We start from the raw sequence: 25,851 nt of genomic DNA, 5'->3' as shown, positions 1-25,851 counted from the left end.
TACAATGCTCCTACTGGAGTCACTGAACACCATTTCTACCTTGCCATATGTACAGCTTGCCTCTTTGTCCGTGTTCTGAGAGCTGTGAAATTCATGTGCCTTTTCTTTATCATATGCTATATTGTCTAGCAGAGCTCCAGAACCTTTGGAACTGTGCTCTAGACACTAGAATTGGGTCACTTGGGGCAGGCCTTAAAAGGTTATAGCTGCTTCTGGTGCTGTCCTGAGATCTCTGCTTCTTTTTTTTTTTTTTTTTTTTTTTGGTTTTTCGAGACAGGGTTTCTCTGTGTAGCTTTGCACCTTTCCTGGAACTCACTTGGTAGCCCAGGCTGGCCTCGAACTCACAGAGATCTGCCTGGCTCTGCCTCCCGAGGGCTGGGATTAAAGGCGTGCGCTGCCACCACCGCCCGGCAATCTCTGCTTCTTGATCAGCCAATATGTGAGCTATATCTGCTGAACACTCCCACAATCACGACTTCCCTTCTCCATCATGACAGACTAAAAACACAAGCCAAAATGAAGCTCTCCTCTATTGTTGCCACTATAGGTTTTTTGTTACAGTGATGAGAAAAGTAACTAATATACCATGTAATGGGCAAGAATTGGGCTATTTATCTAGAAACTTCCATTTTTCATTAATGAAGGGCCTGACTGGTACTGATGGTATTCTCTTCACTGGCCATGAAGACTGAGACAGACAAGTCACAGGAAAAGAGCAACCATGACTTTTTGTAAGAAGCTGACAGCTCGTCAATGATGAATAGGAAAAAAATATTCACGATATGAACTGAGAATACTCATAGCACTCCCATTAAAGAAGAGAATGTATACATAGAAAGAATATATACATAAGTTTTTAGGATGTAGTATTCTGGTTGTATATTGCTAGGCAACACAATGCCCAAACTTACTGGCTTAATCTCTAGCTATCATTTTATTACTATTCATGGTTTCTGCGGGTTGAGAATCCAGGAAGGTGCTTTTCATGGAACATATACATAAATAGCTGCCTAGCACATCTATACATGGTGGGCTGTATGAGGCTTTTTCCTTTAGGCCACCAACCAGCTCCCAGATCATGACGCGGAGACTTATCATTAGTTTTGAACGCTCGACCTAGCTTAGGCTCATTTTTGGCCTAAGTTCGTTTAACTTAAATTAACCTGTTTCTCTTTATCTACCTTTCACCTTGGGGCTTTTTACCTTTCATTCTTTCTAGATGTCCTACTTTCCTGTTGTCTCCATGTCTGGCTGGTGACTGCCTGGCTTCTTGCCCCGGGCATGCCCCTCTCCGAATCCCTCATTCTCTTCTTCTTTCTCTAGCTTAGAGTTCTCCTCCTATTTATTCTCGCTGCCTGCCAAGCCCTCCTGTCCTTTACTCTGCCTAGCTATTGGCCATTCAGCTCTTCATCAGACCAATCAGGTGCCTTAGGCAGGCAAGGCGAAATAAATGCAACAGACCTTTACATAATTAAACACACATCCTTACATCGTTAAACAAATACCGCATAAACAAATGTAACACAGCTTTACACAGTTAAAGTGATATTCCACAGCATAAACAGATGGAACGTATCTTTGCCCAGTTAAAATAATATTCCGCAACAGTGGGGAATCTCTCTCTTCCCATGTGCTCTGTCTGCACAGAATTGCTTGTGCTTTCTTATGACATGGTGTCCTCTGGGCCACTGGGCTTCTGTCATGACAGCTAAAAGTCTATAACATCAGGCATTCCAGTCCCCAAGGAAAAAGCTGCATTACTTTTTATGACCTTGCCTTGGAAGTCACTTCTGCTGAACTCTGTTGATTATGAGTGAATCACAAGACAGTTCAAATTCAAAGGCAAGTGAATTAGACTTCACTTGTTGACAGAAGAAGGGCAGGGTTTAGAACATGGCAGTGAAGTAGCTACCTTCAGAAAATACAACCCGTGCCCTCTCTCTCACACTCCCTCCCTCCCTCCCTCCCCTTCCTCCGTGTGCTCGCGCGCGCGCACACGCGCATGCGTGTGTGTACGTACACGCATGTATGTATTAGTCAATTTTGTTATCTTCCAATACCTGTGAAATCATCCACAGAAAAGTAAGTGAGCGTGGCTCCGTACAAACAACTTGACTAATAAGATGTGCGGAAATAGTGGCTGGTGAGTTGGCTCAGAGGAGGGAAGGTATAGTTCTATTCCTGGAGCCTCCATGCTGGAAAGAGAGAACTGACTCCCATACATTTTGGACCTCTAGATGGACTTCTTAGCAAACACACACACACACACACACACACACACACACACACACACACACGCACGCACGAGCACGTATCAGGTCAGTGGCTGAGACTGTCTAACCTCACACACTGCTAGTTGACCTGCTGTACTTTACTGCTTGTGCGTCCTTCGACGAGAGCATGTGAGCTAATGACCATCAGCAGTCTCAGAAAGGAAGGAAATCAGCGATACAACGCGAACTCTAATTGCCTGGCAGCGGCGTTTAGGCCTCATTAGGTAGATCTGTAACAGCTTCAAGAGAAATAGACTCCGGCGTCAATAGATAACAAGGCACGAAATAGGTTATTTCCTTTCTGAAAGGTATGAAAGCGTCCCATGGCCTGATCTATTTGCTTAGTAGATTATTTCCTGTCATCTCAGTTAATTGAATTTTATCCCTCGCTCTTAAAATGCCTTCCTTCAAAATAAGGCTACAAAGTTCAGAAAAGTCATATTTGAAATCATGGTCACAGAAGGCAGAAATCATCCTTATCAAGAAAACATGTTTCAGGAAGAAATTAAAAACAACAATAATAATAACAATACAAAGAACTCCAACGACTCTCAAACTTTTGGAAGATCACCTTTCCCCCAAGTGTGTGAGTTAATTGACATTCAAATAACATCTAGAATACCATCCTTGTGCTACAGAACCCGGCTGAGAATTTTAAATGTAAAAATTATGCTTGGTTATATCTATCTATATTCTTCCTAGAGAATTCTGTCCAAGATTTTGTTTTTAGAAGTTTTGGTCTTAATTAGAATGGAAAAAATTCAGGTCTGACTTCAATATGAATTTGGTTCTTAATATGCTTTTAGTTTGTATTTCAGACTTAGTTTTTAATTCTTCATAAACTTTTCTATGTTTCTAGATTATGCATATCATGAGAATCTCTCTTTCTGTCTGACACACACACACACACACACGCACACGCACACGCACACGCACACGCACGTGTGCGCGCACACACACACACACCACTGTACTACACAGTTAGATAGAGCTGGACCAAATAAATCATAATGGCTCACATCTGGATATTTAAGGCTTAAATTTTCTTGATCTGTTTGTCATGCTTACTATTCACTCTTAAATCCTTACTTTCTTAAGATAAAGAATACAAGTGTTTAATAGTCTCCCTGCCTGCTTGGAATATGCTCCCTAGATTCACTCAGAACCTTTTTGTACCAGGCCCTGAGAAGCTCAAATCTGTACTTGGCAGAAGCAAGGGCAAGCCAACACCTTGGGCAATCTCCAGGATGGACTTAAACAACAACAACAACAACAAAAACAAAACCCCAAAACACTTTTAAAGCCACCGTTTTTCTTTCTTTTATGTTCCATCTAATGCTTGCTCCCAAAGCAGGTGATGACGTGCTGACCAACAACTACACTGGTACTCTGTAGTCCAGGACCAAAGCACAGAGAACAGAGCTACCTGCTCTTAGGGTGGGTGTTCACAGTTAATCTAGATAACTAGTCTAGATAACTCTAATCTACATAACTGATCTAGATAACTCCTCAAAGGCATGCCCTGAGGACTGTCTCCTAGGTGATTCTAGATCTGGGTAAATTACTAATCAAGAGATAACCATTACACCTTAGTAAAACAGTATGGGTTTGAGCGTTATTAAGATAGTATAGAGGCTAGGGGAGCAGGCATTCCTGAATGCTGCTTGGATCACAGCTATTTCTAAAATCCCCCCAAACTCAATCATTGTTCTATCGTCATTTGCATTCTCAAGCCTCTAGTGGGGAGATTTTAGGCATCATTCAGGAGGAGATTCAGGGAGGAAATGGGGTCTCAAAGAAGCCACACTCACCTGGGTGTGTTACTCTGGCTTGAATCAATAAAGGTCCATTGAGTGACTTGCACAGCTGTGGCTGAAGCAATTCCCTCAAGCAGTGGGCCTGGAAGGGCCTTGGAGGGTGGACAGATTAGTTCTTATGTAAGCATCAGTCAGGCGGGAGCCGAATTGAAGGTCACTATCTGGGATTCTCCTGTTGGAAGCAAGTGTCTAGAGAGCATAGATTTTCTGCTATGTACACTTGACTTTCCCCTTGTTATTGGCCTACATCAGGCCAATTTCAAGCCCGTCAAAACACATTATTGGAGAAGCCAACCTTGAACTAAACCCTGTATGTGGCACTTCTGGAAATCAGGGCTGGTGCTGTGCAGACTCTCTCTCTTCCCACTACCCTTCCTCATCTTTGTTTCAGGTTTCTTACCTTTTCTCCTGCCCCCATTTGTTGTAGAATATTATTTTAAGATGTGTTACATTTGTTTATGTTGTGGAACATTTGTTTAATGATGCAAGGATGTGTTGCATTCCTTTCTGTTGCATTTGTTTAACTCTGTGAAAGCTGTGTTACTTTGCCTGTCCAAAACACCTGATGGTCTAATAAAGAGCTGAATGGCCAATAGTTGGGCAGGAGAAAGGATAGGCAGGGCTGGCAGGCAGAGAGAAGAAATAGAGGGAGAAATCTGGGAGGAAATGGAGAAAGAGCAAGAGAACAAGGAGAGGAGGATGCTAGGGGCCAGTCAGCCAGCCAGCCACGGAGTAAGAGTGAAAGTAAGATTACAGAAGTAAGCCTGGTGATGGTGGCACACACCTTTAATCCCAGCACTCAGGAGGCAGAGCCAGGAAGATCTCTGTGAGTTCGAGGCCAGCCTGGTCTACAGAGTGAGATCCAGGACAGGCTCCAAAACTACACAGAGAAACCCTGTCTCAACAAAACAAACAAACAAACAACAACAACAACAAAAGATTACAGACATAAGAAAAGGAAAAAGTCCAGAGGCAAAAGGTAGATGAAATTTTTTTGTGTGTGTGGTTATTTTGAGACAGGGTTTCTATGTGTAGTTTTGGTGCTTGTCCTGGATCTCACTCTGTCGACCAGGCTGGTCTTGAACTCACAGAGATCCACCTGGCTCTGCCTCCCAAGTGCTGGGATTATAGGTGTGCACCACCACTGCCCGGTGAGATGAAATAATTTAAAGTTAAGAAAAGCTGGCAAGAAACAAGCCAAGCTAAAGCCAGGCATTTCTCATTAAGAATAAGCCTCTGTGTATGATTTATTTGGAGCTGGGTGGCACCCCTCCCCCCCAAAGAGCAAAAAACCACCAACAATACCCATTTGTGATGATAACGTACTCTCACATATAGCAGGATAATGAGGATACTGCACTATAGAGACAGATATTGTTTTTATTCATCAGTCTTCTGGAAAGTCATGGATGATATGGCTAAGCACCCTCTGAACTGGGGACCCATTAGGTAGGGTACATTTACAACATGTTGCTACCTATAAAATCAATGTGGGGGCCACCCTGGATGGCCAAAGGGTGCCCAGATAGCTGGCCAATTCCTATTGTGGGCATGTCTTAATTAGTATCTTATTGTTGGGAATAGACACCATGACCACTGCAACTCTTATAAAGGAAAACATTTAATTGGGGTTGGCTTACACTTTCAGAGGTATAGTCCCATTATCATGAGGGCAGGAAGCGTGATAGCACACAGGCAGACACGGTGCTGGAGAAGGAGCTGAGTGTTATATATCTGGTTCAGTAGGCAGCAGGAAGAGAAAGTGACACTGGTCCTGGCTTGAGCTTCTGAAATCCCAAAGCTCACCCCTGGTGACACACTTACTCCAACAAGGCCACACCTACTCCAAAAAAGCCACACCTTCTAATACTATTCCCTAAGCATTTAAATATATATGAGCCTTTGGGGGGGGCAATCTTATTCAAACCACCATAGAGTGTTTCTGTGGGGTACCTTGCATGTAATAAACATTTGAATCAAGTATACCATGTGAGCCTAGCTAATGTAGGCAGGCCTCTTCCAATCCACTCGAGGACTGAGTAAGACAAAATGTTGTCCTTCCCTGAACAAGAAAATTCTTCTTGTCTGCTAATGAAGCATCAGCTCTTCACAAAGGTCTTGAGTCGGCCATGCTTAGGCCTGGGACTGCAGCCTCAGCTCTCCTGAGGTTCAGATCAACAGTTCTGGCTAACTAAACCATTGGCTCTCACAGATCTTCAGATGGCCGATTCATTCTGCTGATATTGGGATTGCCAGTCTCCATAATCTTGTGAGTCAAATCCTTAGAATAAATCTCTTATGTGTATACTCCTTGGCCCAAAGCAAACTTAAGACTATTTCTAACCAGCTACAGCCCTTTGTCATATATTACAAGATTATATGATAGAGGTGATGCCTAGAGACTATTAACTTCAGCAGGTTGACACCCTATATGTTCTTTAAGCCAGGGCTGTATACATAGTAACAGTGGAACAGGGGGCTTGGAGTGTACCTAAATTGCTCAAATTATACCTTCCTTATTTTAGTTACAGTCTTTCTTCTTTCATGGTTCAGTAGAACTATGAAGTGTTTAAGCACAAAGACTGAAAAACAGGTGTCGGTCTGGATGCCCTGGGTTGTGCCCTTGTCATATATGATCTGGATATTGTAGTCCCTCCCTGGCATGGCCGAATAATGAGCTTCACATATAGAACTTGGGTATATGGTTGTAGATAGAACCCAGCGTCATAGCACAATGGGGTGGGGCCATAAATGATAAGGAGAGAAATATATAAATCAAACAACTTTCCTCAGTAAATCTTGCTGGAGGAACACTCGAGAGAGGAGATGGGTTTTAACAGTTAACACAAAGTGGTGATATATTCCTGTTGCTTTTGGAACTGTATAGCCTCTATAGTTCAGAAAATGGGAACACAGAATCTTTAAAACAACAACAACATTTTATTGATATTTAAAGTATATTTTTGATTCACACTTAGTTAAATCTGCAGGGCATGGGGTTGACTATTAATCACCTACCTGCTAAATGTGTAAGAACATTCCAGATCTCACATGGCAGTAGTTTTTTAAACATTTTGAAAATTTTATTTATTTGGTGGTTTTGTGTGTGTGTGTGTGTGTGTGTGTGTGTGTGTGTGTGTGTGTGTGTGTGTGTGTTTGGGTGCATGCACATGCACAGTAGCCTGGAACTGGCCAAGTAGGCTAGGCTGGCTGGCCAGCAAGGTCGAGGGATCTGCCTGACTCTGTCTCCTCAGCATGGGATTATGAAGTCACACCTGGCTTTTTTTTATTTTAAACATGGATTCTGGGTATCAAATTTGGGTCCTCATGCTTTCAAGGCAAGCTCTTTTGCCAACTGAACCACCTCCCCAGCTGCTTCCCAGTCCTTGCCTATTAATTCCCGCTCTGCAGTCATCACTATGCGTGTTTTTAACTGACTCATCTCCTCACTTCTTGCTAGGGATCACATTTCCTAATTCTTTGTGGGTTTATACATTTTTTTGAGTTCTGAGTTTCATTGCATGCTGCCCACTGTCATGGCAGGTGGTGAGTTTCCTTGCTTATTTCCAGTGCCTGGGGCCTTCCACAGCATCTCTCCGAACACCAGCATCTTCCCATCTGTATTCGTTACTTTTCTCATCCATGTGACAAATCCCCACCCCCCCCACCCCCCCACCCCACTCCGACAATAGCGACTTAAGGAAGGAACGGTTTGTTTTGTCCCATGGTTTGAGGACGGCAGGGCACGCGTAGTGGCAGGACCATGACATGGCTGGTCACATTGCATTTGCAGTCAGCAAGTCAAGAGCAGGTGGGAAGTAGGGCCAGGGTTATAAAATCAGAGGACCCACCCCGCAACGACCCACTTCTTTCAGTGAGGCTCCACCTTGAAAGGTTCCACAACCTTTCAAAACAGCGCCACCAGCTGGAGACTAGGTTTCAAACTCACAGCCTATGGGGACGGTTCACATTCAAGCCACAACATCAATCCTATACAAACTCCTTCATCTGCATTTGGCCCACAGTCCCCAGGGATTACGTTCTCTCAGACCTTGTAGAGTCATTGCTTGGCACTGACACAAAGGTATATTTGGGCAACACGTTAAGATGGACTTTACACAGACGAACAGAGCTCTTTTTCTGATACCTTGATGATCTTTAGCACCCTGTGCCTAACATTGCAGCCAGCCAGGCCCAAACTTCCGTCTTTGGCTCCTCACCTCAGTGAGACCACTGTGCGTTCGATTTCCACCTCTCTGCACTGCCATCTTGAAAGTTTTTTTTTCCATCTTCAGATAGACAGACAGGACACGGGGTCTCTCTGTACATTTCCGTCTCTCAGAGCCGCAGTCTGGGGCTGCATTCCAACAAAGAGTCTTGGCCAGTTTCCTAATGGTCCACAGTGGTAGTGCTCGTATGGCACTTCTCCATCATGGTGGGAGGCAGGCATTATCTTGCTGCTGTTCTAAATCTCAGGGATTTAGGAAAAGTCGGCTGTGTCTTCCACTTTCTTCTCACTCATATCGGAGCCTGTTGGTACAGACTGGGGAGAAGGTGCTCGTGCTGTGGATGGATCAGAACCTTAGAGCGGCGACGGGGTGTGGCGAGAAGCTCTGTGCTCACGTCTCTTCACTGGAGCAGGCGTAGGGTGACTTTTTCTTTCCCCACATCTTCTCCTGTCTCTCTTTTGCCCTAAAGCTTGTGTGCTTCATGACCCTGTGGACACAGCAAGCTCTCCTCTCTCTGACTTCTTCTCCCCCAGCCCACCATGACCCACAGGCTGCTGTACAAGAGTGGACTGACAATTGCCTTCAAGGTCCTGAAGCTGAAAAATGGGGACCACCAGGGAGAGGTGTCAGTTTGGCCCCCAAGGCTGACCCCAAAGGCTTTATCAGCAGGATCAAGCCATATGTCCATGTTAATCCAACATTTGGGTCACAGGGTGAAGGAGAATACAGAGTCTCGCTAATACTGTGATTAAACTCTCCTCCCAAGTTATAATCTGGACTTAATGGCAGAGGAAATTTTGTTATTGAGCAGCAACAGTGGGTATTGTAGAATGCAGAGCAGATCTCAGAAAATACTTTTAATGTGTATATACAATTCATGAGAGCACATGGGTTAATTTTCACATCACCCAACCTTCCACCAATGAAAATTAAACTAGAAAGCATCAGGGTGAGTGAGGGAGAGGCAGAGTCCTTATAGAACTCTAGACTGTGATGTTCAACTTTGCAACTTTCTCTTGAACTCAAATTATACCTATACCCCACTCCAAGTTGTATATATTTTCTTGTTTCAAAAGTGAAATTTAAATCTAACTTAATACAATTAAATACCATTCCTAATGTTCATAATATAGCCCTGTGCAGCTGGCTCTTACAGCTGACCAAAAAAAAAAAAAAAAAAAAAAAAAAATCTGTCTCTGCAAATTAGAAAGAAAGATAATCAAATAATTGAGTGAGGGTTTTAAAATCTAGTCATTTTAATTATGTAATCACTCTCCCGATGTCCACTGCTCCACTTCAAGTTCATTCACCATTGGGTAAGGGGTCTACATTCCAGAGAGAGTTTCCTCTGTATTTATGTTAACAGCCGTAATGGACTAGGCAAAGAGCAGTTGGTGGGTTTTACCCAATCACAATCACAATATTTTGAATCTTGAAGATTGGCAAATGGGAGGCTCTTGGGAAACATGGGATGGCCAAGCCTCTTCTCCACCATAAACGCCCTGAGTAGGAACTCCTGTGTTTTCCCTAGAATTATAGGAGGACAAGCTTTGAACCGCTCATTGAACATGTAGCAAAACAGGTTTCAGGGTATACTGAATTATACCAAGCAACTTTCTTTTTATTTCCTCCCCCTTCCTTCCTTCCTTCCTTCCTTCCTTCCTTCCTTCCTTCCTTCCTTCCTTCCTTCCTTTCTACCTTCCTTCCCCTATCCCTCCGTCTTCCCCCTCCTTTCCCTCCCTCCCTCCCTTCCTTTCTTCCTTGCTTTTTTTTTTTTTTTTTTTTTTTTTTTTGAGACAGGGTTTCTCTGTGTAGCCTTAGCTATCCTGGAACTCACTCTGTAGACCAGACTGGCTGCAAACTCAGAGATCCACCTGCCTCTGCCTCCTGAGTGCTGGGATTAAAGGCGTGCACCACCACCACCCAGAAATACCAAGCAGCTTTCTATCAGAGAATGATGAATCCACTTTGACTGGACTGGACTTTAGCTTTCTGGAGTGGCAGCCTGGATATTACTGAGGGTGGATGCTGGCTGCTCAGGACTCCAGCATAATTGGAATCTGCTCTGCTTTCTGTTTTGTTGAGTACTGAGTATCCTCCTGGCACAGAAAGTCTGTCTCACAATAGTTACCTCTCTGTTTTAAATTCCCCAACTATAACATGACACTTTCTGCCTAGAATTTTGGGGTGGGTCGGGTACAGTTGATGACGTAAAATTGAGTACAGCCTTCTTGTTCTCTGTTCCCCGAATTGACATAAATATGTACAGGTGACTTTGGGTGGGGGATTAGATGACAAAGGGGAAAAGTATCCAAAAGACAACAGAGACCCTGGACTCTGAGTTCTAGAGAAGTAAGTAAACATGGAGAAAGGCTATTTTTACCCAGCAGAAAAATTGCCCAATCAAGAGACAAATGACATCACAATGTCACTTTGATTTATTGTTATTATTATGATTATGCAGGAGAGGGTTTATGCACATGTGGGACGCCGTAGATGCCTGAAGAGAGAGAGCATTGATTTCCCTGGAGTTACAAGTTGTTGTAAGCTGCTGGACTCGTGTGTGGGAACTGACTGTGCTTGGGTCCTCAGCAAGAACAGCGTGTGCTTTCTTAACTGCTGAGCCGTCTCTCCAGCCCATGACAGTACTTTGAAGTATCACCTCTGGGTGTGTGTGTTACCTTAGTTCATCTGTGTCTGAGATGTCTGATAGGAATCATGAGATCCATCTGAGTCTCTAAAAGTGTCAGTACCCAACATCAAAATATTGACTGAAAGAATTATCGGTGTATATGGTGGGGGTGGAGTGAAGTGTGTGTAGATCATTCAGTTGATAGAGTGCTTGCCTAGCATGCACAAAACTCTGGGTTTAAAATTCTCAGTGCTGTAAAAGCCAATGAGGTAAACACCTATAATCCCAGTAGTTGAGAAGTGGAGACAGGAGGATAAGAAGTTCAAGGTTGCTGGATAGTGGTACCTCACACCTTTGATCTCAGCACTCTGGAGGCAGAGGCAAGTGAATCTCTGTGAGTTTGAGGCCAGCCTGATCTACAGAATGAGTTCCAGGACAGTCAGGTCTATACAGAGAAACCCTGTCTTGAAAAACAAAACCAAAAAAAATTCAAGGTCATCTTTGGCTACATAGTGACTTTGAGGCCAGACCAGGATTGGTGTGAATCTGTCTCAGAAGGTTTTGCTTTGTTTTGTTTTTATACAACAGTCTCACTTTGGAGTCCAGGCTGGCCTGGAACTATGTAGCTCAGGCTGGCTTCTAACTCACAGCAACCCTCTTGCCTCAGCCTTTCCAGAGCGAGGGTTACATGTGTGAACTACCCATACCAGCTGACTGAAAGAATTGCTGATGGGAAGCTGGAGAGACAGCTCAGTTGTACACACACACAAAGCTGGGCTTGATGGCGCATGCTTGAGACAGGTCGAAGGTTCTGGAGATGACCGTACAGAGAGTACATTTTGGAAATGAGATGAATAAGGACCCCCTTGGGTGAAGAGTTGGCAATACAGAAGGCAAGGCAAGAGAGTTCACAACCCAAACTCCTTCCGTGACACCACCAAAGCCAAGTCTTGGAGCCCTTCCAGGCCACACAACAAATTTTTTTTGCTGCTGTTTTCGTTTTTCAATTTCTATTTTATTATGATAAAATAGTCATAACAAAATCTTCCACCTTGTCTTCCTCCAGTACGCAGTTCAGTGCTATGAAGTGTCTTGCTAATGTCATGCAACCGTCTATCTACCATCTATCTTCACAGCCCTTTCCTCTTGCAAACAGAAACCCTATACCCACTAAACAACTTCTCATTCTCCCTCCCTCTTGTCCCTGGCAACCACTGCCACTTTCCATCCCTATGAATCTGTCTACTCTCGATGTCTTGTATGAGAGTGATCTCATGGTTCAGAGATTTCTCTGCTTCAGCACAAAGTCTGAGGTTGGCCCCAACCTATAGCATGTGTTAGTATGTCTTTTCAAGGACACCTTCTTCACCTGTTCATCTGTTGATTGACATTTGGGTTGCTGTCACTTCTTATTTATGGAGAATACTACTGTAATGAATATGGCTATACATACCCTTCATCTAGATGCTAGTCTTCATTGTTTCCAGTTTATACTGGAGTTAAATAGATAGGTCATGTGGTAATTCTATTTTTAATGTTTTTTTTTTCCAAGGAGCCACTTATACTATTTTACACAGTAGTGTGCCATTTGCATCCTATCAACAGTATGCAAGGGTTTCCATTTTTCCACATTCTCATAGGGATTAGCGATACTGAGCATGGTCTTCTGTATTTATGTGTATATTTCTAGAAAAATACCAGTTCAAGTCCTCTGACAATTTTTTATTGGATTATTTGAAGATCTCTCTCTCTCTCTCTCTCTCTCTCTCTCTCTCTCTCTCTCTTTCTCTCTCTCTGTGTGTGTGTGTGTGTGTGTGTGTGTGTGTGTGTGTGTGTGTGTTGGTTTGAAAATGAATGGCCCCTATAGGCTCATAGATTTGAATGCTTGGCTGTTAGGAGTGGTGCTACTTGACAGAGATTAGGAGGTGTGTCCTTGTTGGAGTAGGTGTGGATCAGTTTTTAATTCTCAATGCTGTAAAAACAAAAATCAGTCAACTAATAAATAAAATTGCATCCTGGGGAATTCAGTTAAGAGAGGGGAAATGGGCCAATCAGAGACTAAGCAAAGATATGGTGTCCAGAGAAGATGGAGGGTAATTCTGGCTCAACAATTCAGGGGCTTTGAAGTTGGGGTCATGCCCCAAAGTTGTTCTGCTCAGAGATAGGCGTGGAGTCTTCATACATCTGCTCATCTATCACAAATTGAGTGATATGCCTCAGGTATTCTCTTTTTCATAGTCTCAAGCAAAGCATCGCTGATGCTCAAGGTTTGTCTACCTTCTGACAAAGAGATGCAGAAACTGTCTGTTGGGAGTGAAAGCACACATGTAAAAAAATCTCAAGAAATTCCAGGCAACATGCACAGGGCCCTGATGTCGCATACTACACTTCCATGTATGCCCACATGCAATCTCACATGTGCAGTCCTCAAGACAATGAGAAGTGTCATTTCTAACTGACGTGTGTTTCTGGCTAAGGGCCTGCTTGTTATGTGACCTGGTGAAACTAGTGGGACAGCCAGAGGCATGAAGATAGCCACACAGGCTACCGAGACTCACGGGCATTGCTGATATGCCAGGTGACAGCTACTTCTTTTTTTTTTTTTTTTGATTGCTTAGCAATATGAAAAAAAGACTTTGTGATTTAATAACCAAAGATAATTTTTAAGAAAGTGGACTTACTGTGACTCTGTGCCTAGCTCCTGATGCTGTTAATGTCTGGGTGGTTTTTCTAGGCCAGGCTGGCTTAGGTGACCTCTAATAGACCCTTGCTTATATATGTCCATGAGGTGTGTGATGACCAGGTAGGAGATGATGGCTTTGTCCACAAGTTTGGCAGTCAGGCAGGCTGTTTTTCTTCAAGCGTCTTGTGGTCCAGCAGGACATCTGAAGTTTATTTAGTTGCAGGCACAGCAGGAGGTGAGTGAGGACCTCCTTTGCAGTCTCTGCTTGTGCTACTTCTGAGGTGCCCATTGGCCAAAGAAGTCACACAACCACAGAGGAATGTCTGGAGGCACTAACAGGAGGGCAGAAGTGAGGGCAGGGAGAAGTTAGGGTCATTTGCATTTCTCTCAGTCATATTTTGTGGGTGCTTATATCTTGTGTGTGCAGTTTCTCAGACATATTGCTCCGTCTTCAAAGCAACAGAAAAAGGGAAATGCCTATGTTCTCTTGCATGAAAGCTATTTCTTTGAAGCTTTAAAGTATGCATGATATTAAAAAATTGTAAAACAAGTTGCCAGAATTTGAGATATGAATGAAGATGAATGTATATGTTAAAAAGGAGACTAAAAAATGGTTTTGGACATTCCAGTCTTTCTAGATGGTTGTTTATATATTTCTATAAATGCATAGTTAGCTGAGTGACTCTACTGCCTTTTTAGATACCTCTCCATGTGGTGTGTGCATGTGTATTCGTGTGTGTGTGTGTTCATGTGTGTGTGTTCGTGTGTGTGTGTGTGTGTGTGTGTGTGTGTGTGTGTGTGTGTGTTAATAATAAAGTCCTGGCCAGGCAGTGGTAGCACATGCCTTTAATCCCAGCACTCCAGAGGCAGAGGCAGTTGGATCTCTGAGTTTGAGGACAGCCTGGTATAGCTGAAGTTTTCCTGTGTCCCACCTGGTCTGCAGCCACTCAGACCCAAGTAAACCCACAGAGGCTTATATTAATTAAAACTGCTGGGCCATTAGCTCAGGCCTACCACTGACTAGCTCCTACATTTAAACTCAGCCCATTTCTGTTAATCTATATGTTGCCACGTGTTCCATGGCTTTACCTGTGTGTCATTACATGCTGCTCCCTGGACAGCGGGCTGGCGTCTACTGACTCAGCCTTCCTCTTCCCAGAATTCTCCTTGTCTGCTTATCCAGCCTATACTTCCTGCCTGGCTACTGGCCAATCAGCATTTTATTTATCAACCAATCAGAGCAACATATTCACAGCATCCAGAGTGATGTCACCCATCAGCCTGGACTATAAAGTAAGTTCTAGGACAGCCTGGGCTGTTACACAGAGAAACCCTATCTCTGTTTCAAAAAATAAAAAACAAACAAAAACCCTGCTCCCCTACAAAAAAGGAATTAAGCCCTGACTTCATGGGAGTTTGCTTTATCACTTTCCTATTGAGTGCTCATGATCCCTGCTCAGTATTTCCCTTCATTTCCAACTTTGCCCATATTTCATTTGACATTTGAATTCAGTTATAGGATTAACTGGCTTTGTGATTATAATCTTTTCGAATCTTTCTCTATTTAAAAAATGAGTAACATTTGGATTATGACCACATCAGCACTCTTAGAGGCCTCCATTCCTTTCAGGAGGGAGGGGAGTATCTCAGGCATTTCTCTTCTCTATACCTTGACTGTGCTTGCCTTAGCACATACAAAGCCCTGGATTCCATTCCCTGTGCATAAACATATGAAAAGCAATATCTGACATGTCTTGGCAAATGTGCGACAGTAATGTTCAATAATGGAGAAACCTCAAGAAGTTCCTGGTGATGCCAAGTACAGGCCCCGATTAGTAACCATTAAGCCCCCCAGCTCCCTGATTGAGCACAAATTTTTTCTCAATTGAAGTATCTACAGGACATAGCAATGTTCTAATGCTTCCTCCATTCTGGGAGTTTCTGCTTACATGCTAAATGTGTCTAACATGCATTTCTTAAATTTTTTTTGTTGTTGTTTTTTTGTTTTTTGAGACAGGGTTTCTCTGTGTAGCTTTGGAGCCTTTCCTGGAACTCACTCTGTAGCCCAGGCTGGCCTTGAACTCATGGATATCTGCCTGCCTCTGCCTCCCGAGTGCTGGGATTAAAGGCGAGCACCACCACTGCCCAGCCTAAAATGCATTTCTTTTTTTTTTTTTTTTTTCAAGACAGGGTTTCTCTGTGTAGCTTTGTGCCTTTCCTGGAACTCTCTTTGGAGACCAGGCTGGCCTTGAACTCATAGAGATCCGTCTGGCTCTGCCTCCCGAGTGCTGGGATTAAAGGCGTGCGCCACCACCGCCCAGCCTAAAATGCATTTCTCTTAAATGGGACTTCTCCCCAAAAACAACCTTCACAATCTCTCTCTTCCATTTTCTTCATGTTGAGCAGATTCACTGACTGGCTGCAGAGTCTGAATCCAGAAACTAATGGCATGCTGATGGTACCTGTACTCAGCCTTGGATTCAAAGTGTGCACCAGAATTCATACTGCCTGCCAGGTCAACCTCAGCAGTTAGGATCAGAAGCCAGAGTGGACCCAGGGCACCTGCTGAGTGACATGGTCAACTGGCGACAAGATGGCTCAATCCACAACCATAGCAGGCTTCTGCCTGGCTCTGGGAGGGCGGCACATGGCAGAAATCCTGCCTCTACTGCTAAAGGACTAGCAAGGAATCAGGGAAAGGCCTCGAAGCCAAGGCCAGCCGGGCAAATGCCGACTCTACGGCTAGCAACTACCCTCACAGAAAGCAGGCAGTGAGCTCGAAACTGCAGCCTGTGACAGACAGCTCCTTATTTGTAAGTAGTTAATGTTTCTTAGCAAGCACTTCTAAAGGAAATTGGTATGTAATGATGGCACTCACTGGAAAACAGGCCGATTAGAAAATGCACTAACTTATCTAGTATTCATTTGAAAAGTAAATGGATGCGCGGCAAGGTGAGAGTTCACTACAATTCAAATATTTTCCCTTAACAGGCTGCAGCACTCCTGCCTTAATTCAAGCAGAAACACAAGTATGAATAATCAAACTAGATGACGCTCATCAGGAACCTTTGTGCCTTGCACCATTTCAAATGGTCATTGAAGCTTAATGGCAAAAAATTGACATTCTTCCTTTAATTTGTATTCTGTTCCTTCCTTCCGAGTGATGTGATTGTGGCTTGCTGTTGCCCGCTGAATTATTTTGATGCAAATACTGTGTTGTGTGTGCCTGAGTCCAATTTCCTGGCTTTGGCTGGCAAGAGAAGGGACTGCGAAAATAGTTGAAAATCAGGGTTATTTAAAGAGTTTATAACTGCTGCTCCTCATAACTGAAACAATGCAGTTGATGAGCCCCCTGCTTGGAGACACTTTGATGGCTGTAAGTTAATAGAGCCCCACAAAGGAAAATAGAATCAACAAGAAAATCACTGTTTACTCGTCCCTTTTTCTCTCCCTTGAATGTTAGATTTTATTCTGATGGGCAACTACAAAAGAAATGAGAGAGAGAGAGAGAGAGAGAGAGAGAGAGAGAGAGAGAGAGAGAGAGTTGAAATTCAAGTGAAACTCCCTTTCCTGTGACATACTCGCCCGGGAAAGAATGCTTTATTGAGATACAGGGGGTTGCCGCCAAAGACTGCAAACATTGAGCCCCAAGGGTGATCCTTGAATGTAATGTATGCACAAACTAATTTATGATACTGTGACTAATTTCCATTTCTTGTGCTTAGAGTTGCCTAGCTAATTACAGAGATGTTTTCTTAACTTTAGTAATTACGTTCTATGCTTTCGACAGGCAACGGAGCAAATGAGCAAGGGCAGATTGCGCAGTACTTGGAGACAAGCGCATCCAGGCATCCAGGCGAGAGCAGGACGTGTGTGCGGTGTGCTTGCAGGGCCAGCATCCTTGATCAGAAGCCTCGCCAGCTTTGACCAGCACCCGCAGGCTGCATCGGAAGCATCTGGAGACATATTTGATGGAACACCCCATAATTAGACCGGCTGGCTTAATTAGGAGAAGTTTGTGGGTAGAGGGTTGCTGAGGGGCTGTGCTGGGATCTGAAGGTTTACTGCCTCCTCCCAGGAGGCCTGGGACACAAAGCTCCACCCGCTGAGTGTGCATGTGTTGGTGTCTGAAGATCCAAGACAGCTCTGTAGCATCTGTGAACCCAAGGCAGGGGACCAGGGGACCGGCCCCTGCAACAAAAACAACAGCCGTCACATTCATTCCCTCACCCCTTAGATATAACAAGACAAACAGGAGGAACACTCAGATACTTAGATCACTGTGTGCAAGCCACTCTGGAAGGTATGTTTTGAAACTGGCTTCCAGAGGCTAGCGGCAGGAGGATATGGACCGTGATGTTCATCTTACTCTTGGGAATTCCTCCTGTAGCAGAAAAATGCATCATCCTAAGGGCTCCTTAGGAATCAAGGCCTTAATTGCCCAGCCCTACCAGTCAAAGCTTTCCAACCATCTTAGAAACACCAGACACTGCCCACGGAATCAGCTCCCAGCAACGCAGACGATAGAGCAGGGCTGGTGGTACAATGCACATCTGGGAGACATCTGGGCATAATTTTAAAGCAAATGCAGACCAAGTCGTTGCAAGCCTCAGGACTCTAGGTGCTGTGGGTTAAACATGCACAGGAGGATGAGGGAAGAACAGGATGGAACCCATCCATGGTAGGGGAATACAGTGGCCATAAGAGAGACCACAGCTATCAGTGTATTCCAAACTCCATATTCACTGACTCTGTTCACATGCCTAGAAGCGGTTCTTTTTCCACTCACACAAGGAAAGAGTAAGGAAGAAAGAAGAGTGTGTGTGTGTGTGTGTGTGTGTGTGTGTGTATGTGTGTGTGTGTGCATGTGCGTGCGCCTGCATGCAGGCACACATGCAGGAAAGTTCATGCATGGGTGCCTGTGTGTAGGGTTTATTTTCCCCTCAAGTCAGCAATTTTTGCTTTCTGGGGTATGAATGCTATTTATTGCTAGCATGCTATTAGTAAACAGGAACAGACATCAATAATCTGTTCCCACTTTACCAAATTAAAATGATTTCCCTGCTTTATAGAGATGAGGTGATTTGTACATCAGGCCATTCAGGATATGAAAAATGAGATGTGTTCCCTAAATATCTCACTTGATAGAAACATTTGATGAAACACACTTCAAGCCACTCATGGTATCAATTTTAAACTAAGCCATCCAGGTAGTCTGCATGGAAACAGGCCATGCGGAGGACCTAGCTGTTGAATTTTTAATGTGTTGTTGAAAAACATTAATGGGCTTCATTGTGAAATCCTAAAAATGGGTTTCAAATGTATTTGAACAGAATTCTTCACAAAATGATGAAATCTACATTCCAGCTACTTACAACTCAGTCCTTTGTTTCTCTTTTAAATTTCCTTTTATTTTTTTTTTTATAGATGTGCCTATGATATGTGTGTATGTGAGTGCTAACTAGTGTTTTCATACCAGGTTCCGAATATGGAGGTCAGAAGACAGCTTTTGGGAGCTGATTCGAGGTTTGAACTCAGGTTATGAGGCCTGTGCTGCAAGCGCCTTTACTTGCTGAGCCATCTAGTCAGCCCTTAATGCTTTTTACAATCTCGATTTGTGAGTTAAATAATCAGTGTTTCAGAGAACTTTGCCTTTAGCAACTAAAAAGAGGAAGGGTGGAGAAAGCGTGGGGGAAATGCTGGAAATACCTACAGTGTTTCTGGCATCCAAGAGGACCACTGAAGGGTAAAAAATTCTCTTATGAAAGAGAAGACACCAGCAAAGCCAAGCTCCAGGTAAACTCAGCTCCTACAGTGTTTTGCCTCCCAGTCGGCTATGACAGGCGCAGGATGCCTTACTCTTGTGTGTGGGTACCTCAGAGAACAGGCCTCACTGAAAGAAAGACATTTTTTCATCCACTCAAGGGAGGCTGACGTGCTTGCTTGTGTGATGTGGAATCAAGGAATGCATTAAAAATGTAATTATTTTGACACATTCCTTTAAAAAGGTTTTTATTCTTAATGCAAAGTGGTTTAGACGGCCATTGTGAACGAGAAGCCACCGTCCTTGGTCCCTAAACTGTGAGCACCTTGAAGACGCGACACCAGACACAATCAGCAGTCACCAGGAATTTGAAGACAGATTGTGGGGAGGGATCATTTCCGAGCTGGGAGAAGCCGAGATCTTTTCTTCTTATTCCTCCCAGAATTCTCTCTGCACAGCATTTTATTCCATCTTACAAGCCAAGGCTCATTTTTCCTCATAAAAACAGTTTGGAAGGTGACTAATCCACTGTGCTTTCCCCCTAAAAACTTACTGATTCTGCAACACCTCAGTGAGAAATGCCACAGACACCATTCCTCAGAAACAAATTCTGGATGAGAGCATAACACTGGAATCATCACCCTGCTTCCAGACCACTGAGGGCTGTGATGGGTGCCCAAGAATCATGGGTGAAGTTTCTCATTCAGGGGAGAAGTTTGTCTGTTTCTGTCCCATCCCATTTTGCCTTGGTTTGATGCTAAGAGATGGAACCCCTTAACACTTGCCCCCCAATCTCTTCTCTTTCTACCCACCCCATAGTCATAGAGGGGCTCAGATGGTCTGCAGCAAAATACCATTTGAATCACTGATGAATAATTTACATGCACAGCAGGTGGGAGTGAGTTAGTACATAAAGGTCCTTTGAAGAGGAAAAAAAATGTTGCTGCCTTAGAGAACGTTGACCTTGGCAACAGTCCGTGAGGAAGCCTTTCCAGAGGAAAGGTAATGCTTTGCAAGTGTCCAGGGAGTCTCATGGCACACATCGAAGGCCTTGCAGGCTAGAGCTGGTTTTTAAACACACATCTGTCCAGTCACTACCCAAAAGGTGAAGGGCTCCAACTCTATCTGAGGTAACAGCTGTAGGCAGAGCCTACGAGGAAAGAATTCTAGCGAATTCTAGCGTCACGGGGTTTTCTCATCCTAACAACTGCCTCTCCTTACTGTGTCCACTCTTATCTCCAGGCCTTCTAATAAAGTTATTTGAAATTGAAGACAAGCTTAAAACTCCAGCCACCCTAAAGAAGCACACCAATTTCCTTTCAGGGTAACAATTCTATCTGGAACAAAAGTGCTTGTAGGTGTATATGTATCTGGATTAAGCAAGGCTGTCAGCATTTAGTATAAATGGAAATGTCTTCTCTTTTCAGGATGTAGGCATAAGAATTGGCTTTTGAAAACAGTCAAATTCATATTTCTAATAGGAAAAAAAAAAAGCAGAGAAAGAACTAAAGATGCACTTAGCTTTTTATTCAAGACCAAGCATGTTGTTCCCCCAGTCTGGTTAATTTTGGATGCTGACATCATGCATGCATTTTAAATTATTAGGCAGATAATCACTTCCTTAAAATAATTTCCATGCTCAGCTACAATAAAATAGATTTCTTTCAAAGACCCCTTGGTAAAATGTGCTCAGTGTTACTTTCTGTATCACGCAGGTCAATTTAATTCAGCATGGCTCTCTCTACCCAGCTAAACAATCGCTTTTCAGTCTCTGGAGAGCATGGTGAATGCAGCCAAGAATACCCATCCAGAGACGGCCTTGGACACTTGTTCATAAAAACTTGACATCTCAAGTCCCACTCTTTATTAATCTCTTGTCAAAGAGTTAGTCAAGATTTCTGGGGGAAAAATGTCAATGTCATATAAATCATTATTAATTATTCAATAATGAATGAGATTAAAATGGAAGAATGAACCATTTCAAAAATGGGCAGGCAAGCATCCCATTCACCAGTGGCCCCTCCCACAAGGGCTTCACCTCACCATCTGCAGTCTGCATTTCTCTGTAGCTGCAGACTGAAACAACTACCAATGCACTTGATATTTTACAGAGCAGGAGCAAAGACGGTCTGTGTTTGGATATCAGTCAGGTGCTTTCATTTAAGTCTGCTCCTGAAGGTCCCTTAGCTAGAAGCTTGGTCCTCATATAAGTGTATTAAGAGGTTGTAGGGGTAGTGGTGAGTCACGAGGGGAAATTTCTGCCTCTCAAAGGTGTTAATATAGTTCTCTCAGGACCCTGGTTAATTCTTGAAGCTAGTTTCTTATAAAGTGAGACCACTCAAACGTGTTCACCTTTTGTACCAAGTTACCTTTGTTTTGGTGTAGTGGGGGTGGGGGCAGCGACAGAAAGGACACAGTTACTAGGGGTTAAGCATCTAGGACTACCTGGTTTTCGATTCTCGTTTTCCAACATCGTAAGCTACGCAAACCTCTTTTCTTTGTTAAACACCTAGACTCAGTTTCTTAGAGTGACATCTTGCAGGTGTCTAAGTCGTGACTCTCCAGAAGCAGAGACAAGGTTTCCAGCACAAATAGTTTATCTGCAGGTGATTGGAGAAAATTCAGGTGGAGAAGGACAGGAGTGAGGTAGGCAAGAGAAATAATCAAATTTGCACTAATGAAAGGTTACAGTATGGCCAGCTGGGTCCTAGTGCAGCTGAGGACTTGTGGGCAATGGTTGGAACATATGTGAGAGTTGTGTGAGCATTCAGTAGCTGGACTGTGCAGTCACCGACTCTCATTCGTCAAAGGTTGAGGGGGCAAGTCTACCTTTCTACCACAGAAAACTCCTTCGGAGGTTTCCAGGCTATGCTGGAATTGAGAGCTCCCGAAATGGGAAGGAAGGCAATGGTTTCTCCAACAAGGCAAACTAAACTAAAACGTTCAATGCCAAGACGTTGTTTAAAGTCTAACCTGCATCTGTTGCCTATGCGTTGGGAGTGACCCCCAGAAGGTACTCTCCTTAGGCCTGTGCAATGTGAGATTAAACAGCCTCTCGGAGACGCTCTATTACTTCTACAGAGGTCTATTGTAGCCTCATACTCCCCCTTTTTAAAATGACAATGAATTATTCTAAATTAAAGCCAGGAATGAGATAGTGTGAAGAACACAATTTTAAACCAGAAGTAGTGTCTGTATCTCTAATATCAACACTTATGGAGAGAGGCAAGAGGATCAGGAGTTCAAGACTCACCTGGATTATGGTAAATTCCAGGCTAGACTGGGCTCTCAACAAGATTCTGTTGCAACCCACATCAAAAAGAAGAGCAAAACACAAAAATTTGAAATTCTTTTTTTATTAGCCTCTCACATCCTTAATGTATTGTCCTAAGGACTTCCAACGGCGTTATAATGTAGGTGAAGACCCCACCATTCATGCTGCCTGTGGTCCTGGGCCTCCGGATCATTTCTTCCTCTATAATACAGTGAGTTGGATGAGAGTGGACACCCAGATCATGGGTGATTGATTAATCAGAAAAATCTGGCTAAAATAATTCTATGGCTTGACTTGAAAACATAGCTGAGGTGATCATATCTCTTTCAAGGATCTGAGCTGTGGAGCAGAAGCCAAGTGTCTGTGAACAGCAGGCATAGAGGGCAGGAGCTTAGAAGGCAGAGCTTCATTAGTAGTTGCAAGAGCACAAAGGACTCAAGAACAACAAGGTCGGGGTAGATGAATGATTGGCTCACTACTCAATTGATCAGGGTATCTAACTGACCCAAATGCTGAGATCCCGGGATGTAAGAGTGCCTCGCCCATAGTAGTGCCTCAGTGGACATTTGTGGAGTTGATGAATGCATGTCTGGAAGTTCAAGTAATGGAGGAACCGTGCATGTCACAGCAAGGAGACAGAAGGAAAGAGAAGTCAGAAGCAGAATTCAGGCATGGAAGCCTTGTAATGAACATGCCAATGATATGTCCATATGATCATAGATTATAGCTTCATTAATAGATGTGGTGTTTTCTGAATCATCAGATAAGAAAGCAGATGCATGGAGAGATTAAATACTTTCCCAGGAAGACATGGTTAACACCAGGAAGAGGCTGGATCTAAACCAGGCCATCTGTCTCTGAAAAATGACCCTTCATCATTTCACCTCTGCTAAGAACTGCAGGCCCTCTTATGTGGTGATATGTTGTGTATCAAATAAAGCTTGCCTGAAGGTCAGAGGACAGAGCCAGCCACTAGATTAAACATAGAGGACAGGTAGTGGTGGCACACACCTTTAATCCTAGCACTCAGGAGGCAGAGATCCGTCTGGATCTCTGTGAGTTCAAAGCCACCCTAGACTACATGAGATTGACTCAGTCTAGGAGAGAAAAAAGAACCAGGCAGTGGTGGCACACACCTTGAATCCCAATACTTGGGAGTCACAAACCTTTAATTCCAGCACTTGAGATCTCCCAACTTTAATTCCAGTATTTGGGAAGCACACACACCATTAATCCCAGCACTAGGAAGGAAGTAATGGCTGGGCAGAGAAAGGTATATAAGGTGTGAGGAGACAGGAACTAGAGCCTTTTGGCTGAGCCCTTTTGGCTAAGGACTGATGGAATTCAGCCTGAGCATTCGTGGGTCAGCTGAGGAGTTGGCAACGAGGTGAGAAGTGGCAGTGACTTGTTCCTTTGTCTCTCTGATCTTTCAGCATTTACCCCAATATCTGGCTCTGGGTTTTTATTATAAGACCATTTAGGATTTGTGCAACACCCTTATACTTGTGGCAAGTTCCAAAGTCAAGGTTGGCCCATCTGGCCCTAGATGATGACTTGATTACATGCTTCCCTGCCTACCCCTACAGTATTGAGGTGCACCTATCTCCTCAACTAGAGATTGCCTCAGTGGGTCTCCTTTTTGTTGCAATCAAGAAGCAGCATTACCACAGTACAGGAGAGCAACTCCCATCCAGATATATGGCTTTGGACTCTTGTACCATTTCCAAAAAGTATGGTCCTGAAGTCAGAGGGCATTTGTCAGATGTGTTCTGAAATACCACAGGAACTGAGACACTACTCTGCCTTCTACGTGTAGATTATCTTTTGCTTCATGTCAAGACATTCTAAGCCCTAGTAGCTCAAAATAATTGCACATTTCTTATGGTTATGATTCTGCAGTTTTGGTAGGGCTTGTAGATGTTATTGTATGTACTGTATACCTCCAATAAATTGTCAAGTTGATGGAAACACTGATGACCACACAAGCCCAGATTCTCTTTTCTTACAATGGCTGCTCTTTCTGAAGAAATGAGTCTTACTTACTCTTCCACGCCCATGCCTGATAATCACCAGGACATCCATTACTCCTAAGAAGCACAAAAAGGAACAGGTGCTTAGGCCAGGCACTGGAGAACACAGAGTGTTTATTCTAACATAGAGGAGAATGTCACAGGACAGGGGAAATTATCCCTAGGGAAGCACATGATGTCTGCATTAAGCAGTGTCGTCACCAAAGGGATAGCTAGGGCAAATGAACTTGACAAGTTAGAGTGTTGTAAGCATTCAGCTGACTTCAGACCCATGATTTTTAATTATAAAGTTCTCTTTACCAGGGTCAGGTTGGACCCAAGTGCCTGGGCAGTAGAGAGCCAGGGTAAGACACACAGGAATTCACTACCAAGAGTATTTCATTTATCAAATAAGAGCATAATGGCCTTTTTGTATCTCTATCTTCTACATATCTGCAGATTCAACCAAGTGATGGTCAGGTACTATTTATTTAGGTCTATGAAGAGTGTGGCTGTCTTGAACATGCTCAGACCTTTTTATTTCCATTATTGCCTAAATTATGCGTTATAATGCCTACTTATATAGCGCTTGTGTAGCTAGAGTTTTCCTGCCTGGCCCACAGTCAGGACAAATCTCTCTCACCTGCCAGTCCCACAGCTGCTCAGACCCAACCAAGTAAACACAGAGACTTATATTGCTTACAAACTGTATGGCCGTGGCAGGTTTCTTGCTAACTGTTCTTATATCTTAAATTAATCCATTTCCATAAATCTATACCTTGTCACATGGTTCGTGGCTTACTGGCATCTTCACATGCTGCTGGTCATGGCGGCAGCTGGCAGCGTCTCTGACTCAGCCTTCCTGTTCTCTCAATTCTCCTCTCTGCTAGTCCCACCTACACTTCCTGCCTAGCCACTGGCCAATCAGTGTTTTATTTATTGACCAATCAGAGCAACACATTTGCCATACAGACCATCCCACAGCAGCTTGTATTGTTTTGGGTATCATAAGTAGTCTAGGAGTGATTTAAGTTATATAGGGGATGTGTATATAAGCTGTTATGTAAATACTATGCCCTTTTATTCAACACACTTGAGTATTCTTGGATTTTTTTTTAATCTGTGGAGATCTTGGAACTAGCCCCCCATGCACACTGAAGGACAAGTTCA

The 25,851-nt window shown here is 43.6% G+C and overlaps 1 long non-coding RNA gene across 4 annotated transcripts in view; it reads left to right on the top strand.

Annotated features, from left to right (window-relative positions):
• The window catches only part of LOC128101773 (uncharacterized), an 87,282-nt gene extending 62,934 nt beyond the window's left edge, over positions 1-24,348 (top strand). For 3 of the 4 annotated variants that reach the window (XR_008215181.1, XR_008215185.1, XR_008215180.1), the window contains one exon: positions 17,425-24,348. This is a non-coding gene — a long non-coding RNA (uncharacterized LOC128101773). Of the gene's footprint in view, positions 1-16,040; positions 16,150-17,424 lie in introns of those variants that run through there. The other variant, XR_008215183.1, reaches the window with a different exon arrangement.
• The last annotated feature ends 1,503 nt before the right edge of the window (positions 24,349-25,851 follow it).

The sequence above is a fragment of the Peromyscus californicus genome, unplaced genomic scaffold (assembly GCF_007827085.1).
Source record: "Peromyscus californicus insignis strain IS unplaced genomic scaffold, ASM782708v3 Scaffold_7__1_contigs__length_154581171, whole genome shotgun sequence".
NCBI classification, from domain to species: domain Eukaryota; kingdom Metazoa; phylum Chordata; class Mammalia; order Rodentia; family Cricetidae; genus Peromyscus; species Peromyscus californicus.
The sequence above is the reverse complement of the archived record's forward strand: the minus strand, read 5'-3'. Positions and strand labels throughout refer to the sequence as shown.